We start from the raw sequence: 23,262 nt of genomic DNA on the forward strand, positions 1-23,262 counted from the left end.
ATAAAGGGTTCAGATGACATGTCGTCTGTCACACAGTGGACAGACAATAAGTGAAGCTGGAAACCCCAGTGCTTAGCACCTTCAGGTCAGTATTTCTCTCTCTTAAAAGTTTATTTATTTATTGAGAGACACTTCTTCAGTAGGATTTAAACTATAACCATCCCCCAGCCTTTCCTAACTAGCTAGGATGGCAGGCATATGTACACATGCCCAATGTATTTAGGTCCACCTGGAAACTGAGCCCCAATCTTCCATATGGCTTCCAGCATTGCAGAGAGTTGTGCTACCCCTGTGTCACCATGGCTGGACCAGAACAGGACATCTCTTAAACTCATTTGTTTCTGTGATATAACCGAACTCAGATGATCAGGGATAGACTGTGGGGATTGGTTTATCAAGGTGGTACTGCTGCATGCTGGAAGGAGAGGTCAAAGGTATATGTCTGATAATTGGTTGCTGATAATTAGGTGGTGAGTTTGGACAATAGATAATAGAAAGCGGTAACGTATAGTCTCTGGTTGTATCTATTACCAAGACCATTAGCAAAAAAGCAGTGAAAAATATTAATCTTTTGATGAATATTGAGCTAAATTAGTGTAAGCCAGGTTTAAGAGTTCTGGGCATACTTCTATTTCAGAGAGTAGATGTTTTCTAAACCATCTACTTTAGAAATTTGGTGATGTCCATTTGTGATCTATGCAAATGTCCTTTAGCATCTATATAGACCCAATCTTTCCTTTCCATAAACCAAACAAAATGTCACCTCCTTGAGAGATTTAGTCATTGACAGAAACATAATTCCACTTATTCAGCAAGAGAAATGTTGACACTGACAAGAAGATAGTACCTTTTACCTTCAAAACTGTTTCATAGGAAACAATTTAAACTAAAATAGCTTTTTTCTTTCATTTTTCTCCTTTTATCAGCAATGATTACTCACTTTGCTGCTTCTGCCATATCAACCCACATCCAAAGTGCCTAAGACTGATCTGACTGGTTTCTGGCTTAGATGAAGATTAAATATCATGAACCAGGTTGGGGTACATCTGGGTGTCTAAAGCAAGGGCTTAAAGTCCTGGCAAGGTTAACTTTGTAGCTGTGAGTGGACAGAGGGGATGTAAAAACTTAATACAATGAGAACCCCAATGTTGGAGAGCTTCCTCTCTGAGCATTGCCATGTTGAATAGTCATTGCAAGAAGAACTGTCCCAGGTCCTGAATAAAAGTGTAAACAGGAGCAAGGGAGAGGAATATGTTATCCAGGAAAGAGCCAAGGAAAGGAGTGATGAAATGAGCCATGTGTCTGGGTCTCCAGCTGGAGGAAGATGCCGTTGGTTAGAAGGGGTACCTCCCATTTAAGGAAAGGTCATGGGCATCTCATATGCGCACCTCCCATGGCCTTTCCTTAAATCCTATCACCCTTTCTTGTTAGTTCTGTGACCTTTGGTGAGCTTCTAACTCTCCCTGAGCTTCATCTATAAGGTGAGGATAATTGCTACTTCATCAGGGGCTTTGTTATAGTGTATGCAATCATTTAGCTTAGTTCCTGTCACTTAGTAAGTGCTCAATAAATGTTATACTAGCTCTTTATTCCTTCATCAATCATATCTGTCTTTCTTACCCAAATGAGAACTCTCTTGAATTGGGAATTCTATCTCATTTATCATTTTCCTCCCACATCTTCCTTCGCCTCTCTGCAACCTGAGAATAGCCTTCAGGCAGTCTCTCCCCTTGTTTCCATGACCCGGCCCTATCCTCATCTGCATCAGACCTCACTGACTATTCTCTCATAGTGTTTCCTGCTACATCTTTTTCCACCAGTGGATCTCTAAATGTTGACTTCTTCCTTGGGCTCTCTCTCTTCGCTCATTCTTCCAACTCTGAAACTAGTATTTTATGAGCCAGCCTCTCCTCTGAGTCCTAGACACACATAGCAGATTTTTTACTAAGACATTTCTACTTGGCTGTATCATAAACAAGTCAAATTTCAGAAATCCTGAGTTCAAAGTTAAGCATTTCAGTTTTGCAAGATGAAAAATTTCTAGAGATGGCTGGGGGTTGATAGTTATTACACAGTGCTATTGACCCATATATGTGAAGATGTCTAAAATTCATGTTATGTGTATTTTGACACAGTAAAAAAGATTTCTTTGTAAAACAAAACAAAACCAAACCACTATTATCCCCTTTCTTCTCTCCTCAAATCATCTTAATATATGGCTTCCCTGTCCACCTAATGTGTCCAGCAGAAACCTTGTAACCTCCTTCTTCCTCACTCCCTATAGTTAGTCTAGGCATTTTGGTTAACTCTTCATAATATCTCAAAGCTGGTAGCTTCCTTTCCCCTTTGTTGCCACTGCTCTAATTCAGGTACTCTCTGTCTCTTTCTTCAAATTTATAGTAGCTTCCTAACTGCTCTCTTCATCTCTACCTGTATTAGTCAGCATTCTCTAGGCAGACAGTACTAATAGGCTATGTATCAATATAAAGGGGATTTATTGGGAAACTCAGGTCATATGATTGTGGTGGCTGAAAAGTTTCACAACAGGCTATCTGCAAGCTGGAGAACTGGGGGTGCTGGTAGCATGGTTTAGTTCATGTCTAAAAGCTTTAGAAAGGGAAGTCACCCATGTTCCTCCATCTTCCCTAAGTGCCAAATCTAATTGCTTTGGGGAGGCCAATGATGTAACTCACAGATCAAGGCCAAAACCTTGAGAACATGAGGGGTCTACTGCTGACCCTTCTTTGCCCCTCTCTGCTTCTCTGCCTTAGTGTCCTGGCCCAAAGGCAGGTGAGCCTTAAATATGGATATTCAAGGCAGTAGAAGGGTCTCTTCTGCTCTCTCAAGAGACCAACCTGCCAGCTATATTTATTTTCTCGGGGCTCCTGTTCATTGGGCTGTGCCTGCCCACAGACATACCCGAAATAATGCTTTACCAAGTTTCTAGGTATTCCTTAATCCAGTCAGATTGACACCCAAAACTAACCATCACACTACCCTTGACCTCTGATAGTCCATTTTATATGTGCAGTCTGAGAAATCTTTCAAAGTCATAATTGGATTATATCCCTACCCTGTTTGAAATTCATCATGGTTTTTTCTTTGCATATAGCATAAGGCCCAGAGTCCCCAAAAGAGCCTACAAGGCACCAGGCTCTGGCCCGGTCTATTTCTCAGGCTCTCGCATTCACTTATTCCCTTCCCTCACCCTCTCCAGGCAGGTAACGCTTCTTTATGCTTGTTTCATGCCTGAAAGTATTCAAATGGTGGTTCTGCTACTTTGAAGTCCTTTCTCCCAGTCTCTGTGACTGCTCCTCCAATTCTCCAGATCTCGTCTTGAATGTCATCTAATGTAGGCCACTCTTCCCCTAGTGCTCTCTGTTACAGCCTCCTTTTGATGTCCTTTGGAGCACAATCCACAGTTTGCAAACTGTAATCCTTTTATTTAGTTGATTTGTGTTTCTCTCTCCCACTGAGATGCACTGAGTCATCCCTAGTACCTAGCATAACACTGGACACACAGTAGGACTTTGTGAACACCTAGTGTGCCAGTAAACCTAACAAAGTGCTCTACAGGTAAGTATTGAATGAATGAGCAAAGGCAATGACATTTAAAAATGTGTCATTCTTTTTAGGAGTGATTGCATGATACCAAGAGATAAAACATTAAGCTCAGTGGAGGGACATGGGTTAGGGAAAAGACTGGGGACATTATTTATTTTTATTTTTTTAAGAGGTTTTTGCTATAGGGCGTGTGCGCTCGCCAGACAGACAGAGACAGAGAGACAGAAAACGAGAAATCACCCCCCAGGGGGGGCTGGCCATGCCCCTATCCCTTTGCATATAGCATAAGGCCCAGAGTCCCCAAAAGAGCCTACAAGGCACCAGGCTCTGGCCCGGTCTATTTCTCAGGCTCTCGCATTCACTTATTCCCTTCCCTCACCCTCTCCAGGCAGGTAACGCTTCTTTATGCTTGTTTCATGCCTGAAAGTATTCAAATGGTGGTTCTGCTACTTTGAAGTCCTTTCTCCCAGTCTCTGTGACTGCTCCTCCAATTCTCCAGATCTCGTCTTGAATGTCATCTAATGTAGGCCACTCTTCCCCTAGTGCTCTCTGTTACAGCCTCCTTTTGATGTCCTTTGGAGCACAATCCACAGTTTGCAAACTGTAATCCTTTTATTTAGTTGATTTGTGTTTCTCTCTCCCACTGAGATGCACTGAGTCATCCCTAGTACCTAGCATAACACTGGACACACAGTAGGACTTTGTGAACACCTAGTGTGCCAGTAAACCTAACAAAGTGCTCTACAGGTAAGTATTGAATGAATGAGCAAAGGCAATGACATTTAAAAATGTGTCATTCTTTTTAGGAGTGATTGCATGATACCAAGAGATAAAACATTAAGCTCAGTGGAGGGACATGGGTTAGGGAAAAGACTGGGGACATTATTTATTTTTATTTTTTTAAGAGGTTTTTGCTATAGGGCGTGTGCGCTCGCCAGACAGACAGAGACAGAGAGACAGAAAACGAGAAATCACCCCCCAGGGGGGGCTGGCCATGCCACTATCCCTTCTCCTCCATTCTCCTCTTGGGTCTTGGGCATGCACACACACACGCCCGGCTTGAGTTTTAAGCCACTGGGTCCGGTCACGAACTGCGGTCGACTACGTGGGAGTCCAGCGACATAGCCATTACACTAACTGCTGGTCCCCAAGACTGGGGACTTTAGAGCAGAAACATATATCCTGGGTTGTGGCCCTGCCTCTTATTCATTGTGTGACCTTGGGAATGTTTCTTTTTCTTTCTTTTTTTTTTTAGATTAGTTTATTTTACATTCATTCAGTGAGCATCATCACAGCATACAAAATGTGATTTCCCATCCAGAATACATTGCATAATAGTGTAATCATACATGTTATCATTGACAAATAATTTTCCATTTCTTGTTTCCTATATATATATTTTTTTTCCCTTTATTTATCACCCTCTGCTATTAACTACTCACAGTTTAAACTTTTCTCTTCTGTTAAATGGGGATTAAGCATCTTTACTTCAGAGAGTGTTGAGAGAATTTAATGACATAATGAATGCAAATCCCCTGGATAGGCATTTAATACCTGGTCACTCACATTTTCCTTCTATCAACTACTAAACTTTTTAGAATTTCAGCCATCAGCGAGCTGGTAAGAAAGGGAATTTTGAAGGAGAGGCGATGTAGGTGCTGGATCTTCCTGACTCCTTACCCCCTGCTCTTACTCCCAATCACACTGCATCAGGAATATCACCAAATGCAAGAAGCACATTTTTTTCCAGCAGTCAAGATGCCCAATCACTGTGGCACATAGAGGCATGGTGATTACCTTTGCTTATCCTTAAAGTTTCAAATTTCAGATGTAAGTTTCTCACATCCTTCAGTTCACAATATAATCGTAGCCCAATGTCATTCCTCCACCCACCCTCCGGGTTTCTTGACTGTGTTTCGTAATACCCTCCTTACATTTACCTTCATTATCTGAAAAGCTCACTTCAATGTATACTTGGAGGCCTCTGAGAGATCCTAAACGTATTTTGCTAAGTTGCATTATATGAAGTTATAACAATTTCTCCTTTTGAAGATGTCCTATTTGTCTGTAAGCCTTCCCTCTGCTCTTTATCCTATCCCCTGAGCAGGTAGCATGAGATTTTTCTGGAATTCTAACTGCTCCCTTTCACTCGGCTTCTGGATTTCTGCCTTTCCTTTATCCATCTACTTTCTATCCCTGTTCCTACCACCTTTCTTGCTCTCTCTCTTTTTTTTTTTTTCTGGAGAGGTGTTCAATGTAGGGTGCATGCGCTCGCCAGACAGACAGAGAGAGACATAGAGACAGAAAGCGAGAAATCACCCCCCAGGGGGGATGGCCATGCCGCAATCCCTTCTCCTCCACTCTCCTTTCGAGATCTTGGGCACGCACGCACACGCGCCCGGCGTGAGATTTTTTTAAAGCCACCAGGTCCGGGACTCGAACCGCGGTTGTCTACGTGGGAGTCCAGCGACATAGCCATTTCGCTAACTGCTGGTTCCCTCTTGCTCTCTCTTTACTCATCCCTCTCTAAAACATTATCACCACTGTCCATTTCATCATATTTCTGCTCTATGGCCCTCTTTGGCTGGTACAATTGGTGGGCCAGATACTTGGATGCCCCAAGTCCCATCCTTGGGTTTACCTATGATTTCAGTGACAGTTATGGAAGATAGTTCCAGGTACTCCTTCCTCCTTTCTGCTTCTCCGCCTCAGGACATTCTTCATACCAGAAAGAACAACTCATCTTGTGCAGGCACAGCTCAAAAGTGCAGTGCAGGGCAACTCTCAACCAACAGGGATTGACGCAATGGCTCTGGGTCTGGGCACATAACTGGATTTGGCATTTAGGAAAGATAGAGAAGTATGGGATGACTTTCAGGTTATGGAGGCCAAAGGTGCTGGGGAAGTTACAGGAATGATGTTGCAATCATTCAATGCAGAGAGCACAGGAGAGGGCCAGGTAGGACCAAGAAACCTCAGGGCAAGAATCCTGCTTTATTTATGTATGTGTGCTCAACACCTAGCATAGAACCAGCAACTAAGTGTTCATGAAATGCTTGCTGAAACATAAAACCAATTTCTTTAAGTGTGAGTGCCTTTTGGGAAAGCTATTCTGTGGGAAGCCAGGTGCAGCTACCCAGCTACCATCATATGGTTTTCAAGATATTGATAGATTTTTCTCTTTTAATATTTGTTCCAGTGTTGCGTAAAACATCACTATCAGATTCATAAAACTGCTATTTCCTTGTCATTTGTCAAGCCACTTTGGAAGTCATTTGCTTTTGGGGGGATTAATCTTCTAGAATATCAGCATTGCATGTATTTTGGTAAGAATTCTAAGTGGCTCAGCAAATGTAAATTGTTTAGCATTTATACATCACTTACATTCTCCAGGAGATCAACATTAGTTAATTCTCATGATACTTAGAGATAAGTGTCATTTTTACTCATGATTTGTATATGTCTCAAGTTTATAAGTGTTTTCTGCCTGCTTTTTATTGTCAGTAGCTATTTCGCTTTCCATCACTAAGATTTCCATTTAATTTTGTTTATTGCTCCCTTTGTGGACTGGCAGCACAGGCTGACTTTTGTTTGATGAGCAATAGCTATTTGAACTCAAAGCAATGTCCAGGGTCCTACATTTTGCCTGGCCGTGTTCCTCAGAATTATAGATTTATCACAGGGACTACTGTAGCAGGATGTAAACCAGGAAGTTACTTCATGACTAACAGAGTTATCCTGTCTCCTAGCTATTTCTACCTTTGGAAGGATATCTAGTAGACGTCATGAAAAAAATCTACCCCACACCTTTCCTACTGCCACCCCAGCTCCTTGACTGCAGAAAGTGTAAGCTTTAGTCCAGTGCTGCCTTGGGAAGTATGCGACTGAGTGATAGAGGCCATACCATGCAGGAGGATGCCCAAGTGGGATTCATGCCACTGGTGACAGCCATGGGGAGCCTTAGCTCCTCCTTTTGAAGGTTTGCACACCAGGAGAGTGCCTGAAAGAGCTGTATATAATTTGGGATAAGGCATAGCAACAGAGACCACCACCATTAAATTAGCCCAAATGGGGACCAGCAGTTAGCGTAATGGCTATATTGCTGGACTCCCATGTAGTCTACCACAGTTCATGTCCTGAATCCGGTGACTTAAAACTCACGCCAGGTGCGTGTGCGTGCGTGCCCAAGATCCCAAGAGGAGAATGGAGGAGAAGGGATTGCGGCGTGGCCATCCCCCCTGGGGGGGGTGATTTCTCATTTTCCGTCTCTCTGTCTCTGTCTGGCGAGTGCACACACCCTATGGCAAAAACCTCTCAAAAAAAAAAATTAGCCCAAATGTGGAACAAGAAAGGATGACTTCTCCTTCTGGCTTTGGGTGTAGACACTTCCAGTATGTGAACCAGAGCAGATGTAGATTTCTACAGAGGGAACTGCCAGACAGATGCTGCTCCTATCTGAATGCCATTACGTGATAGACAAATTCCCTTTTGCACACCAGGAGAGTGCCTGAAAGAGCTGTATATAATTTGGGATAAGGCATAGCAACAGAGACCACCACCATTAAATTAGCCCAAATGGGGACCAGCAGTTAGCGTAATGGCTATATTGCTGGACTCCCATGTAGTCTACCGCAGTTCATGTCCTGGATCCGGTGACTTAAAACTCACGCCAGGTGCGCGTGCGTGCGTGCCCAAGATCCCAAGAGGAGAATGGAGGAGAAGGGATTGCGGCGTGGCCATCCCCCCTGGGGGGGGTGATTTCTCATTTTCCGTCTCTCTGTCTCTGTCTGTCTGGCGAGTGCACACACCCTATGGCAAAAACCTCTCAAAAAAAAAAAATTAGCCCAAATGTGGAACAAGAAAGGATGACTTCTCCTTCTGGCTTTGGGTGTAGACACTTCCAGTATGTGAACCAGAGCAGATGTAGATTTCTACAGAGGGAACTGCCAGACAGATGCTGCTCCTATCTGAATGCCATTACGTGATAGACAAATTCCCTTGTACCATTTGGGGGATGGAGAAGTTTACCTCAAATTTAAGTGGATATTTGCCCTGAAAGAAAGTCTCAAATCCTCAATAGAAGGAACCAAGTTATTTTATATTGAAGGGTTAAAAGATTTTCATTACTGGCAGAAATGGAAGCTCAAGAGCCAAGTTGAGATAGGTTATAAATAAATTTTAAAAAATCAATTTTGTAAATTTTATAGATTCTCAAGACTATCAAATACTCTATAAACTAAACTATTTTATTATTATCCCATTCAGCAAATGAGGAAATTGAGGGTAAGAGGTATTAAATAACTCACTCATAGGTGCCTGAGTAGTAAATGGTAGCACTGTTTTCAGAACCAGGTCTATCTGACTTGTATGCTTAACCTTTCTCCTAATAGATTATTTGTGCTTCCTAGCCTTTCCACCAAAGTGTTCTAAAGTGACAGAGGTGCTCAGATGAATTCACAGACAGGCAAAGATGTTCTTGATCTAGTAAGTGAAAAAGAGTGAAAAAGCTATTTTCCCTTGGAGAGGTGCAGAGGTGGGAGGGTGGGGCTGGTTATGGTTTAAATCAGAAACTATAGAGGAGTTGGACATTCTTTGGGGTTCATTCCTCCCTCTCCCCTAAATTATGGATGATATGAAGAAATCATATTTTGTATTCTTCATATTATTATATATTTTCTCCAGTTTTAATATGTTTCAAATTGTGTAGCATTTAGAAAAAATGAATTTTCTTGAGCAAGCTGTTTTTATCCTTTGGCACCAACTAGTCCTCAACAAAACTTGATTAATCCTCCAAAGTGTACACATCCCAGAGATGAGATCCTGTGAGTGGTTTTAATCAAGTATACATCTTTGAAACATAAAACAGATTTGTGTTTTTTTTTTTAAAGAGGGCAAAAGCAAAATAGAAAAAAATTTTTACTAACATAAGAAAAACAAGGAAATATACTGTGTGTGTGTGTGTGTGTGTGTGTGTGAGAGAGAGAGAGAGAGAGAGAGAGAGAGAGAGAGAGAGAGATTGACCAATTGGCCCAAATGGTTAGAACAGGGTATTAATGAAACCCCAGGCTGCTGGTTTTATGTCTGTGGGCTGATTTTGAAGATCAGAGCTGGAGTTGACTGAGAGTGGAGCTGTTAGCTTGATCACTGTGTAGATAACCACAACCACAGACCCCTTTCTGGTCGTGTCTATGGGATAGTAGGTGTATGGGTTGCCTGGTGACGTGACTGTGCTCAAAGCAACTGGAGATGGAGAAAGGATACTCCAGGGTGCAGAGCTCTGCCTCTGTCTGCAACTGTATGCCAGTCTCTAGAAATGCTCTGCCTATCTGTATCTCTAGGGTAAGTATATTTACTGAGTAACCTTCTTATTCTTTAACTGTTTTTGCGAATAGGATATTTAGATTTGTACATAAATATTTCCATTGTTGGAAAGATTATATTTCTTCATAATAAGCTGGTAAATTAACATCCTGATTTTGCAACCCATGTCTTATGAATTATCTTTGCAAACACCTGTCTTCAGAGTGAAAGCACACTCAGGAGAACAGAACTCAGGTTTTGCATCTGCAAAGCTGAGTTTCAGCCCTGGGACTTCACTAGGCTCAGCAGGCCTGAAGACAGAGTCTTTCTGGGCCAGGTCTGACCAGGTCAATTGGGCTCACCCTTTCTGTTCTCTGTCATCTTTCTTGTTGGGAATCGAGCTTGCACTTAAGGATTAGAGTGTGCTTATAAAAGTGTTCAATCTCTAATAAGCAGAGATATGCAGATAGGAAAATGAGATGTCATAGTGTAGTTGGCAAATTGGCAAAATAAATAAATAAATAAAACCCACAAAAAACAAAACAAAAACAAACAAAACAAACAAACAAAACAATAATACCCAGAGTTGGGGAGGGTGTAGGAAAAATCACTCTTCCATACTTTACATGAGGGCATAAATTAGTGTACTCTTTCACTTTCTAATGCTACATAGTAAACTATTTAAAAATGCCCATATCTTTTGATTCGCTCATTTTATATCCAGCAATGAATCCTAAAGGAAAACAGATAAGTATTACTTGTAACAGTGAAAGACTCTACCTACCCTATCTAACATGCCCTTCAGAAAGGGGGAGGTGGAGACAGTATGCACTGAAAAGATCTTGTAGCAGCAAGTTCACAGACATGCAAAGATGTTCCCATGCAGTTGAGTGTACTATATAAATATGTACAATATATTGTTGAATATACAAGAATATGCATGTGCCCATATTTGTACATGTAGACATATGTATGTTTGTATGTATGTGCATATATGACTTAATGATGATTTTCTCTGAAAAATGGAATGGTGACTGATTCCCACAGAAACCCAATTGGTCCCCACCCTTGTGACATCAGAAGACCCCTTGATACCTTGTGCTCCACAGCTGTCTTCTCTGTGTTCCTAATTATGCCTTCTCTGCCTCATGTCCTTCTCCCCACCAATCCCAGAAAAGACCTTCATGCTGCTGAGTTTTATTCTTCACTAGTCCATGAATACTCTCTTTTAGTTTCCGGCTGTCATTCTTTGCCAAACCTCATGCCAAGTCTGGTACCTTTGGGACTTAACTTCTTTACCCCTCTCCTGGTCTTCTCAGCCATGCATCTGCCCATATAGCCAGTTTGCAGCTGTGGTTCTTGAGCCACCTGCAGTGAGGCCATGCCATCTGTTCGGCTTTTGCTCATCTCCAATGTGTTTCTTCTGTCTCCCAGTTCATCTCCACTGCCCCATGCCTTTGGCTGCCCACATGGCAGGGGCTGTCACTCATTCCTGGAGAATGTCCAGATTGGTGGGTTGAGTGGCAGTGAGCTCGCCTTCCATGTGGGAGAACTGGCAGCGGTCCAGGTAACCCTATCCTGCCGTTCTTTATTAAGCATTGATGACATTATCTTTCCATGGAGAGCAGGGCTTAACATGTGCATGTAAAATGGCCTCAACAGTGGGATTTAGGAAAAAAATAAAGTTCCAGAAACCAGGAATGATTGAATGCCCTACTTGGAAGGCATTATCCAAACTTTCTCTCCTTCTTCCATTTTGGATCTCTACTGTTTGTTCAGATAGTCCAAGACATTATTGGAAAGAAGATGCCATAACTACAGATAGTCTTAGGCAGATAGACCTAAGTTTTGTTTTGTTTCATTTTGTTTGTTTCTAGATTTTTTTTGCTATAGGGCATGTGCACTCACTGAGGAGGGAGTCAGAGAGGCAAAGAGAGGGAAAGTGTTTTGTTTCGTTTTGTTGGTTTCTAGATTTTTTTTTGCTATAGGGCATGTGCACTCACTGAGGAGGGAGTCAGAGAGGCAAAGAGAGGGAAAGTGCAAAATCACCCCTGGGGGAGAAGACCATGCTGCAATCCCTTCTTCTCTATTCTCCTTTTGGGATTTTGGTCATGCACATACACATGCCTGTTATGTTTCAGGCCACTGGGTCCAGGACTTGAATTGTAGTTAGCCAGGTGGGATCCAGTGCCTTAACCACCACACCACCTGCTGGTCCTGGATATGAGTTTTAATACGTGTTCTAATATTTTTTATATTGGGTTCATTAGCCCACTTTATCTTCCCTGTATAGAAACTCTACATTGTAGCTACAGCTAAAGCCTGCATCCTCTGCACGGAGACTCTGGTGTAGTTCTTTACCAGATGGTCAGTGCATTTCTGATAGGGAGATTTAGTGAACATCTGCCTTTCCAGATGTCAGAGCTTTGATAATTGTAAGTCTTGGATATGGCCTCAACAGTGGCCTTGGCAAAGTCGCCCAGTGTGGCATGACAGCCTGTGACTGCAGTGGTAGAGGTGTAGCAGTGGTAGACTACAGCCATCGGCAGCAGCTTCTTGGATGCAGGGACCAAGACAATGCCCATACTTCTGGAAACGGGGATAGAGAGGCACCAGCACACAGTCACAGCAGATAGTCACCTTGTAAGGGATGGTGTGAGGCTTACCAACCTTGTTCCTGCTGTGGCCTCTCCACACCAGGATGTCAGAGAGGATGGCTAGGATGATGGCCTCTCAGAAGGTGTGGCTCTCTGCTTAGAGCACTTAACAGCCAGACCAATGTGACCACTATAGTCCCCAATAACAAAAAATGTCTTGAATCTGATCTGCTGGCCAACATGAGTCTTCTTTGCAGCAGCACAACCCAAACCTAATCCTTGAGGGATGCTCCCAGAAAAAGTCAACAATCTTAAATTTGATGGGCAGGGAGAAGAGATTGATCTCCTCCAGGGACTTAATAGTCATGTCCTCGACCAAGTGGCCTAGCTCAGTGACAGCAATCCACTCCTTGCCTCTTTGAACTCCGTGGATGGGCACTGAGCCAGCCTGAAATCCTGGCCTTGGGTGCCACTGCTGCTGCCAGAGCCTGTGTAGAAGCCACTACAGCCTCCCACCTCAGAGCCTCCAGGCCTTCCTGCTGTACCCTATTACTTGTTATCTGATGGTTTTGGTTAAGTGACTTACCCTTTCTAATCTTTAATTTACTCATCTAATGAAAGGAGACATAGGAATAATAATGATAATATTTATTATGTATTTTCTATAAGCCAGCTACTATGCTAAACTCATAAATTTAATCCTCCTAATAGCAGTATTGCAGGTAATGTTAATTTTTCATTTATAGTTGGGAAAAGGAAATTTTGGAATGCTTAGATATCCAAATTTCCTCTAGCTTATAAGTTACAGAGCCATTATTTGAAACCAATCAGATAGCTACGAGGCCACACTCAAAGCCTACAATATTTGCCTCTTCCCATGAGCCAATGTAGGTGCAGCATCTCCTTCCATGCCAGCACATACTAAATACTCAAAAAGTGTGCCATGTTAGGGGTATTCTGGGTTGACAGGTTGGGCTTTGGAGTCAGAGGTTCTCTGCTTTATAGATATCCTGGGACTTTACAACTCAAACCCAGGAGTGGGCTGGCTGCCTGTCTCATATCTGAGGCTATGGGCTGAATCTTTCATTCCCTTTGAGACAGTGAGCAATGAAACTCCAATTTATGATCTCCTGCTCTCTTTATGGAGCTTCTGTTCCTATACCCCATCAATCATTGTCACTTCAAATTCTTGCAGTGTCTTGCAAAATCAACCTATGGTGATCTTTCCATTGGTTTAAAACTCCTGCAATGAAGATCTATGCTTACCTTGTCTCTCTGAAATGGGCATTATACCACCTAGAATCTTTGATAACAAACCCTCAACAATAATAAGGACCATAGCAATTACACTACCACTACAATTAATGTCAACCCAGATTCTACTACACAGGGTGCTCGCCATTTGATACACGAAGTGCTGGGCCCCAGGGTCTCCAACTGAAATTCCTGATGAACCAGGCAGGAGCATAAATGAAGAAGTAGGCCAGGTGGGCTATAATGAACCAAGAGCCTGTGGCCTCATCACAGAGGAGACTGCCGCTTAGCTGTGGAAGAATATTATTACTTTGGACTATAGTCTCAATTTTGTCTCAGGTCTCCACATTTCTCAAGAGAAATTGTAAGTATGTATTTTTATGTTCAATTTCCTGATGTAAAAAATGTAGGCAAATAATTCATGTTTAAAAAATCCTTATCTGCACGATGCCTACCATTTATTTTTATAGCCTCAAACCTAGCCCTCGTAGAACACCGAGTGACCATCATACAGAAATAACAGCATTAGTCATGATCATGGGATAGTGGATATAACCACAGGTTTTATGTACCAGAGGTCTCTAAAGAGCCATTGCAAGGACACTGCCACGGTAAGAGGCAACCGAGGCTCTCCAATGTGACTGTACTAATTGCTGTGGCTTCCAGGTCAATTCTGGGTCCTCTTCCTGGTTTTTTAATTTTTATTTTCTTGGCTTTAACATTCTTTGTTCTCTCTTATTTCTTGATCTCCTACCAGCAGTTCAGAGGCCTGGCTTGGTTCTCCTAGCGAATTCCCCCCTTGTCTTTGACTCCCTCCATCTCCTTCTTTGAAAGAATCTGAGCTGCTGACCCACAATGAAGCTATGTCAGAGGTGAGGCTTTACCCAGGTGGGTTTCACCAACCTCCAGTGCCTCCTCTTTTGATTCTTGTGTTGCTCTTCTGGGGCTGGGTTTACCTTCTACTCAGTTGACTGGGAGTCTTTGAGTTAGAAATCAATACATAGATTCTAGCTATGTAATGCAGTCTCCATGTGTCTCCATTGGTCAAATAACACCAAAGGATGCAGTTATGGGATGAATTGTGGTCCTATTCCCCCCAAAACTATTCATATTAGATTCCTAACCTCTCTCAAACCTCAAAATGTGACCTGGCTTCAATGTAGGTCTTTAAAGAGATAGTTAAGATGAAATGAAGTCACTAGGTGGGCCCTAATTCAATATGACTGGTGTCCTTCTAAGAAGAGAAGATGAGGACACAGACACACACACAGAGAAAACCACATGAAGACACAGGGAGAATATGGTCAACTACAAATCAAAGGAAGAAGCCTTAGGACAAACTAAGCCTGCTGATACCTTGATCTTTGACTTCTAGTCTCCAGAACTTTTATAAGGAAAAGTTCTGTTAATATTTTGTATGATGGCTCTGGCAAACTAATCCAGACCTTGAGCAAAGATCTCAGTCTACTGCTGTGAGCCCCCAGTGAGTCCTTTATAGCTTTTAGTAGGTTGTCTGACCTCATGACTATGGTGACTATATGAGTCATAGAGTACTGACAGCTGGTCCAGGATAGAAGGAAGGCATAGAAAATTCCTAGTATGTTTTGTCTCCCCCCTGGGACTTATATGAACACAGAGGAATTGTAAGACATTAGAAACTGTGTAACTGGAGGGAGTTTATGGCAATGGAGTGGTGGGAGAATCCCAGTTTAGTCAAGAGCAAAGGCAAGTCCATATTTTGATGGAAAAGGAGTCTTATAGAAACTGGAATCAAGGATAGTTTAGGTTCTGGTTGATGAGCATGATGGAATAGGTGGTTTGAGATCAAAGCTGAGAATAATGAAATATTAGAGGCCTATTTTCATATCATCTTAAAGGGCCTGGGCAAAAGCAAGGCCAATGATAAACTTCACTAATCTATTAGACTTGATCACATCATTTTGGTTCATTTTCTGTCAGATGAAACCCATGCATTGAAGTGTTCTATGCAAAGAACATTTACAGCTTCTCGGCATCTCCATTTTATTATTTTGCATTGTATTTGGGACTCTTACACATATTGACCAGCACTGGAGTTTGCAAAGGAAAAACATTTGAGTTGATACCCATGAAATTCACATTTTCCAGGAAAAGACAAAAGAACTTATACATAGTGTTTCTAAATCTGAGAACCTCCACCAATAAAGCCCCTTTTCTTCCTGGAAAAGCTGCAGAAGTCACTTAAAGCTGCCAGCCTGTGGCCACGTGGCACAATTAGCAGGCCATTGCTTCTTGGCTTTGCTGAGCTTGGCAGAAGCAGCCTCCTGTGACTGCGTGAGATATGCCCTGCTGAGAGGTTTTCCCATTGATCTCGTCTTGGCTCAGAGAGCCAGAGAAGCTGGGAGGGACAGCATCTCAGCCTTACAGTGTCTTTAGGCTCCACGTTGGTACTTTCCACAGCCAACAGTTCTCATTTTTGACACATTAAACCATCTTTTGTGTGTGTGCATTAGTGAGTCACTGAGAGACATTAGCCCAAGTTTATGTGGAAAGTTCATGTGTTGATTTGTTAAAATAAAGTAAGAGAAATGCTAGGTCCTTGATGAATGAGTCTCTTTAGGGCCAACACAATTGCTGGTTCTGGGTTCAAGAAGGGGAGAGTACTCTACTATGAAGAGTAAACCTCGGCTTTCATTTTTCAATGATGGCTGAAATATGAAGGCATACTCCTTCACTTGGGCTTCAATTACTCTTTTCTCAAATATTTGTTGAGTACCTACTGTATGGTGGGGACTATTCTAGGTACTAGGAATATAGTAATGGATAAGAAACATGGCCATGCTTATTGCAGATCTCTCATCCTACTTGTGGGGAGGAAATATATATGTAAGAAAAAGATGTTATATGATGGCTTTGTAGCTTAGTGGTTAAGAGAGTTGGATATCATATGGCTGCCCATGGTTCAAATACCAGCCTGGTGGTTTGAAAAACACACTACACACCTGTGCATGTTGCCCCAAATCTCAACAAGATGGAGAAATGGAGGAGAAACTGGAGCATGGCCATGTCCCATCAGGGGGTGCTTTCTTTCTCTCTGTCTTTTTCTCTCTTGCCTCTGTCTCTCTGGAGAGTGTGCATGCCCTCTGGCAACTACAGAAAATGAAAATGATGTCACATTTGCTAATACTATAAAGAATATTGAATAGACCATGGTGTAGAGACAGACAATAGTGAGCTGATTAGAGAGTTAGTTAGAGTTGGTTAGTGAATGTGACAATAAGGCTGAGACTGGAACCACAAGAAAGAGGCAGCCATTTGAAGATCAAGAGAAAGAGAAGCTAGAGCAGGAGGAAGAACAAGTGCAAAGGCCCTGAGAGGGCCACACACGTACCACATTTGAGGGAATGTGCAGGACCCACACTATAACTAGAGCACTGGGAATGAAGGAGAGAGTGGAAGGAGCTGATGTCAGATGTCAGTTCAGGCAGTCCTTGTGGTCCAGGAAAGGAATTTAGATTTTATTCTAATTGACTTTTTCAACCAACAACAAGAAGGAAGGTATACTGGGTTTAGAAAAACAATGTTAACCATAAGCTCAGGGATGGAGGCAGACAATTGTCCTCGTTAATCATGTGTCCCGATTTTACATCAGAGAGTGGCAAAGTCAATGTACAGACTGAGGCCTGGGACTTCACTGTGTGTGACTCTGTGGCTTCTCTCTGCCTCCCTTTATTTCTGATACTGAAGAAAGAGGTCATATATTATAGAACACATGGCTCTGGAGATGACCCTGATACCTGCCATCAGTGGCCACATAACACACTGAGACTAAGGGTCTTCATCACACAAAGCAGCCTTATGTGATGTAAAGGCCTTACCTTGTCTGTGAGCAAAGGTCTTATAGCCCAGGAGAACAGGACTAAGAGATTGGGGTTCTCAAGAAATGAACTAAAATGGCATGTGTAGATATACATAAGAGGAGATTTACTGTGGGAAATGGCTCCTGCAATTATGGAGACCAAGAAATTCCACATCTGCAAGCTGGATAACCAGGAAAGCCAGTGATGCGACTCAGTCCGAGGTCAAAGGCCTGAGAACCAGGAGCCAATAGTATAACTCTCAAGCTGAGTCCGAAGTCTCAGAAACCAGGATTTCTGATGCACAAGGTGGGAGAAGATCAATATCCCAGCCCAAGAGGAGAGAGATGATTCACTCTTCCTCTGCCTTCTTGTTTTATCCAGAAACTCAAAGAATTGAGTTATAACCTGCCTCTACCAATGAGGGCAGGTCTTTACTCCCTTTTTACCCATTCAAATGCTAATCTTTTCCAGAAATATGCTCCTCATAATTATGTATGTCCCCCATAGACATGCCCATAAATACTGTTCCAGCTATCAGGGTTTCCTTAAGCCAAGTTAGTTGATATGTAAACTTAACCATCACACGAGATTTCATTATAGTTTCAAAATGCAGTTGAAGTGCATTTTATGAGAAATAGTGTTACCTGTTTTCACTGGGGACAGAACAAGAGAATAGGTTTCTTTTAAGTAGAAGTTCTTAACTGATGTCCTTAGACCTTTAAGTGATCCATGACAGCAGTAGGGGGGGTCCATAAGCTATTTTCCACATTTTGAAAATGTCTAATGTCTAATGGAATCACTTTGGCAGATTCTGTTTGGCAGAATCTATCTACTAAAGCTGAATATGCATACACCCTAGGGCCCAGCAATTTCTCTGCTAGGTATGGGTGTTAGATACAGAAACACTTAAACACATTTTCCAAACTAGATTTTCCATACTAAAGCATTCAAAGCAGTACTACTGGAAATAGCTAATACTGAGAAATTACCCAAATACTTTGCAACAGTAGAACGGATAAGTAAATTGTAGTATATTTATACAAGAGCATATGCATTAGGCACTGAGAATGAATGATCTCAAACTTTGTGTATAACATGGGACTTAGCTAATGTTGAGTGAAAGTAGCTAGACAAGAATATACTGGAATCATTTATGTAAACTCAGACAGGGGAAAGTACTCTGCTGTTAGAAATGAGGATGGGGGTCAGGCAATATAGAGTGACTTGAAGGGAAGTCAAAAGTGCTCCTTATCATGGGTGCTAAAGGTTTGCTTCTCAGTCTGGGTGCTGGATATGTAGGTGTGTTGATTTGTGAAGATGAATTGAGCAATACATTTTTGATATGTATATCTTTCTATGGTTGTATACTTTGATTAAAGTTTTTTAAAAAATTTAATGGCAATTGGAGCATAGCTATTTCTGGTTTTTATTGCGCACATAGTTTAATAGAAATGCTCATAATGTAAGATGGGAGAGGAAATTGTTGCTGTAAAGACTGTCAGGTAATTTTTAAAATGTGGGCCCAACTCACAGGGGGAAAATGGTAAAAAATTTTCTTAGTCAACTACTTGTGAAAAGTTTCAGAACCAATAGGCTAAACTTTTAAAATGATTATTTTTAACATTAACACCGTTGATGGTGTGTTTGTTAACAAGAGAGTCCATAGAATGTTTGTGGCATTTTCACAAATGGTATAAGAAGTGTTATTTTTCCAGGATGACTTAGATTTAGACCTTGTAAAACATAGGGAAATGGGTTAATAATCCTTTATATTTTCTAGTTATTAGTTTCTTGTTTGGTGAGAATGAGGTGAGGGTCCCAAGTACAACTGGGATCTTCCCTTTTGCCTCATCCAGAGAACTACTGGTGGCCAGTTGTGTTGTCTGATACTCAGATGCCACCTCCTGGTTAGTCGATAAACAAAGAAGATCTCAGGAAAGAGGAAGAATTATATGCTGGATTGAAAGTGAGCTTGTCATGTGTATCAATGAGACAAAGGACTTATGTTCTGCTAGAACCAAGGTTTAGTCCTCCTCTTGGCAATCAACATTCCACCATCTGTTAGCCACCCTTGCCACCATCTGCCAGCCATCCATCCAGTCTAGTCTCCTGTTTGTCATGTGTCTCCCTGGGAAATCGAGCAGTCCATGTGACTGATCAAATCCACCCTGAATTTGCAGACACCAGAGCAAGGGTTGCTGCAGGTGATGGTGGGAACAGGAGAATCTGCCACCATGTCCTGTCTTTCTCCACTGAATTAGTTCATGAGTTAGTTCATGGCATTAGTTCATGGCATTAGTTCATGGCAATAGTTTCAGTTTGAAAGCCCAGAGGAGTTGAGGGACAGCTGTCTCACCTGGAAAGACCTGGAATCCCAAATTCTAGATACGAGGTGGGAGGACAGCAGCCAGAAGATAGCTGTCTTGAGAGGAATTCATGTGCCAGTGCTGAGAGATCATCAAGAGCCATGGTCCTAAGATTTGGCCAGTGATTCAAGGTGGTGAGACACAACTCCCCAGCAGCCACCCTCATCTTTCCTCTAAGTGTCCACTCCACCTATAGACCCAAGGGGCAAATCTGGGTTAATCTAAGCCAAACTTAGAAGTCCAATTTTTGCTGACAACTGATTTAAAGAAGAAAATTTACCCCAAATCTAGCCAAAGAGAAGAGGGGAAATGTATTAGGACATGTCTGGTGAATTTTTCCCCACAGAAAGGAGTAACCTTATTATCATCTGACTGCGACCGTGTTATGACCATGAAGACAATAGGCCTGGAGACAAACTGACATGTTTAGGCTCCTGGGGAAAGAGGAAAAGATCCTGAATCCCTCAGGACACTACAGGGCCCTTAAAGTAAATAGTCTTGAGCTACAATTCCATCGTGGAAGCTAACGTATGTCCCTTATTGTGTAAGCCGATTGAGGTTGAGTATTTGCTTACTTTTAGCCCAGACCTCCCTAATTAAGCTGAAGTTTTAGTCTAATTCTTTCCCACTTGCATGTTGTCAATTTGTTTGTTTGTTTGTTTGTTTCTTTTTTTCTGTCAATTTGTTTGTTTGTTTCTTTCTTTCTTTTTCTTTTTTTTTTTTTGGAGAGGTTTTTGCTATAGGGCATGTGCACTCACCAGAGAGACAGAAAGCGAGAAATTACCCCCCAGTGGGGTTGGCCGTGATGCAATCCCGTCTCCTCCATTCTCCTCTTGGGATCTTGGGCACACATGCACACGCACCTGGTGTGAGTTTAAGCCACCGGGTGCGGGACTTGAACCACAGTCGACTAAATGGGAGTCCAGCGACATAGCCATTACACTAACTGCTGGTCCTGCACATTGTCAATTTCCAGCTAGAAAATTTTACTTGGATATATCCTGTGAATCATCATTTTTCAGACTCAAGTATCTAAATCTTAACTGTTTTTTCTCAAGTCTGCAACTCAAATTTTTATTAGAAATAATTTGAAATCCTTGATTTATTTTAATTCCAAACTGTTATTACATCATACACATATATACAAATCATAAAATTGTATTTTAATAATCATATACAAATTTTAGTATTTTTGGGGCCAGCAGGTGCCATGGTGGTTACGGTGCTGGATACCACATGGCCAACTTGGCAGTTCGAGTGCCTTGACCTAGCAGCTTGAAGAACACACTAGGAGAATGTGCATACATGCCCAAAATCCTGAGGTGAGAATGGAGGAGAAGGGATTGTAGCATGACCATTAACCCAGAGGGTGATTTCTCATTTTCCCTCTATCTCTGTCCATCTCTCTCTTCTTCGTCAGTGCTCATGCCCAAAAATATAAGAAATAAAAAGAAAAAACAAAACAAAACCCAAAAAAACCCTCAGCTTCACCTGCCCATGACTATCTGTAATTTTGGCATCTTCTTTTCAATAATGTCTCAGGGGTATCTTAATAAATAGTAGAGATCCCTATGACAAAAATCTTCATATGTGTATATATATACACACACACACAAACACACACACACATGCACACACATACATATTTAAAATTTTCTCTTGAAGAATTATTTTTATTTAACTTTACTTATTTATTTTAATTTTACCAGAGAGGAACAGAGAAAGAGAGTGAGAGAAAAAAAAAAATAAAAAAAGTGAGCCGTCTGGTCTGGAAGTCGAACTGTGGTCAACCATGTGGGAGTCCAGAGTCCTTAACAAAAATGCCACCTGCCGGCCCCCAACACACATACATATGTTAATGCTTGCTGTTTGATAGGCCCTGTGCTGGAAACGTTTATGTATATATGTATGTTCTGATAAAGTACTGCAAATTCTTAAAATAGCACTGCAAGACCGTTTTTATCCCCACTATGTATCTTAGGGAAATAAGACTTGGCACTGTTAGGTAACTCCTCCAAAGTCATGCAGTTTGTCCTGGCAAAAAGAGAATTAGAGCATAGTTGACTTTCCTCCTTGTGGTGGGCCCTCTTCTCTGGTCTGCAGATCTCTCTTGCATCTGTATTTCCATTCCCCATTGTCACTCTTCAGGGTCAGGCCTAAGTGTCTCATGTCTGAATATGGCAATAGGAGGGCTTCCAGACTCTTGCTACAAATCTAAGCTGCATGTTCCTGCTGCGTAGATTTCCCCGAGATTCTGGCCATTCCTCTTCCCTGTCCTCAGTGATTTATTGTCATCTTTAGCAGCAGTCACAGTGGCAGGCAGGTGACACAAATGTGTGAAGTCTGTTGAAGGTGAGACACTAGGCTCTAAACTGCTCTTGTTAGGACCAAATACTTTTTAAAATACCAGGAAGTTTGAGTTAAAAAGGCATTGGTTGGCAACTAGTTTGTAACTAATGGCCTTTAAGGCGAGAGTGCCACTTTTTCTCATGGCCTTCAAAATCATCTAAAATGGAATCCTCAACTAACTTCTCCCTCAGGTCTCCTAGTTACGGCCCTTCTGTGGCCTCTCTTTTAGGCACGCAGCCCAGATTCCTCCATTCTCATCAAATGGCTTGACTGCCAAGCTCTTTCTCATGCATTTGCCCAGGGCTTTTGATATTATTTTTTTTCTCTCTCTCTTTTTGTAGAGCTTTGTTCCTTAGGACACCTGTGCTTGTTGGAGAGAGGCAGAGAGAGTGAGAGAGAAAATGAGAAATTCCCCCCCGGGGGGGATGGTCATGCCATAATCTCTTCTCCTTTATTCTCCTCCAGGTATTTTGTGCATACACACACACACACACACATACAACCAGCGTGAGTTTCAAGCCACCAGATCTGAGGCTTGAACTGTGGTCGGCCACATGGAGGTCCAATGATCTAACCACTATGCCATCTGCTGGCCTCTAATAATTTATTCTTTTTTTTTGGGGAGGTTTTTGCTATAGGGTGCCTGTGCTCACCAGACAGACAGAGAGAGACAGAGAGATAGAAAGCGAGAAATCACCCCCCAGAGGGGATGGCCACACCGCAATCCCTTCTCCTCCATTCTCCTCCTGGGATCTTGGGCACGTATGCACATGTGCCTGGCGTGAGTTTAAGCCACCGGGTCCAGGACTCGAACCGCGGTCAACTACATGGGAGTCCAGCGACACAGCCATTACTCTAACTGCTGGTTCCTCTAATTGTTTATTCTTACTTACTACTCTAGGATCACAACTCAGCTCTCTTCTTGACAAAGTACTCCAGACATCTCATAGGAGAGATTCTGGGGATTGAGAGAGGCCCCGTAGACCTGCAGGC

At 42.2% G+C, this 23,262-nt stretch overlaps 1 pseudogene; it reads right to left on the reverse strand.

Moving 5' to 3' along the window:
* Positions 1-12,162: 12,162 nt before the first annotated feature.
* LOC102478331 (40S ribosomal protein S2-like) overlaps positions 12,163-23,262 on the reverse strand; it is a 34,174-nt pseudogene continuing 23,074 nt past the window's right edge.

Source organism: Tupaia chinensis, unplaced genomic scaffold (genome assembly GCF_000334495.1).
Source record: "Tupaia chinensis unplaced genomic scaffold, TupChi_1.0 Scaffold147433_1, whole genome shotgun sequence".
NCBI lineage: Eukaryota > Metazoa > Chordata > Mammalia > Scandentia > Tupaiidae > Tupaia > Tupaia belangeri.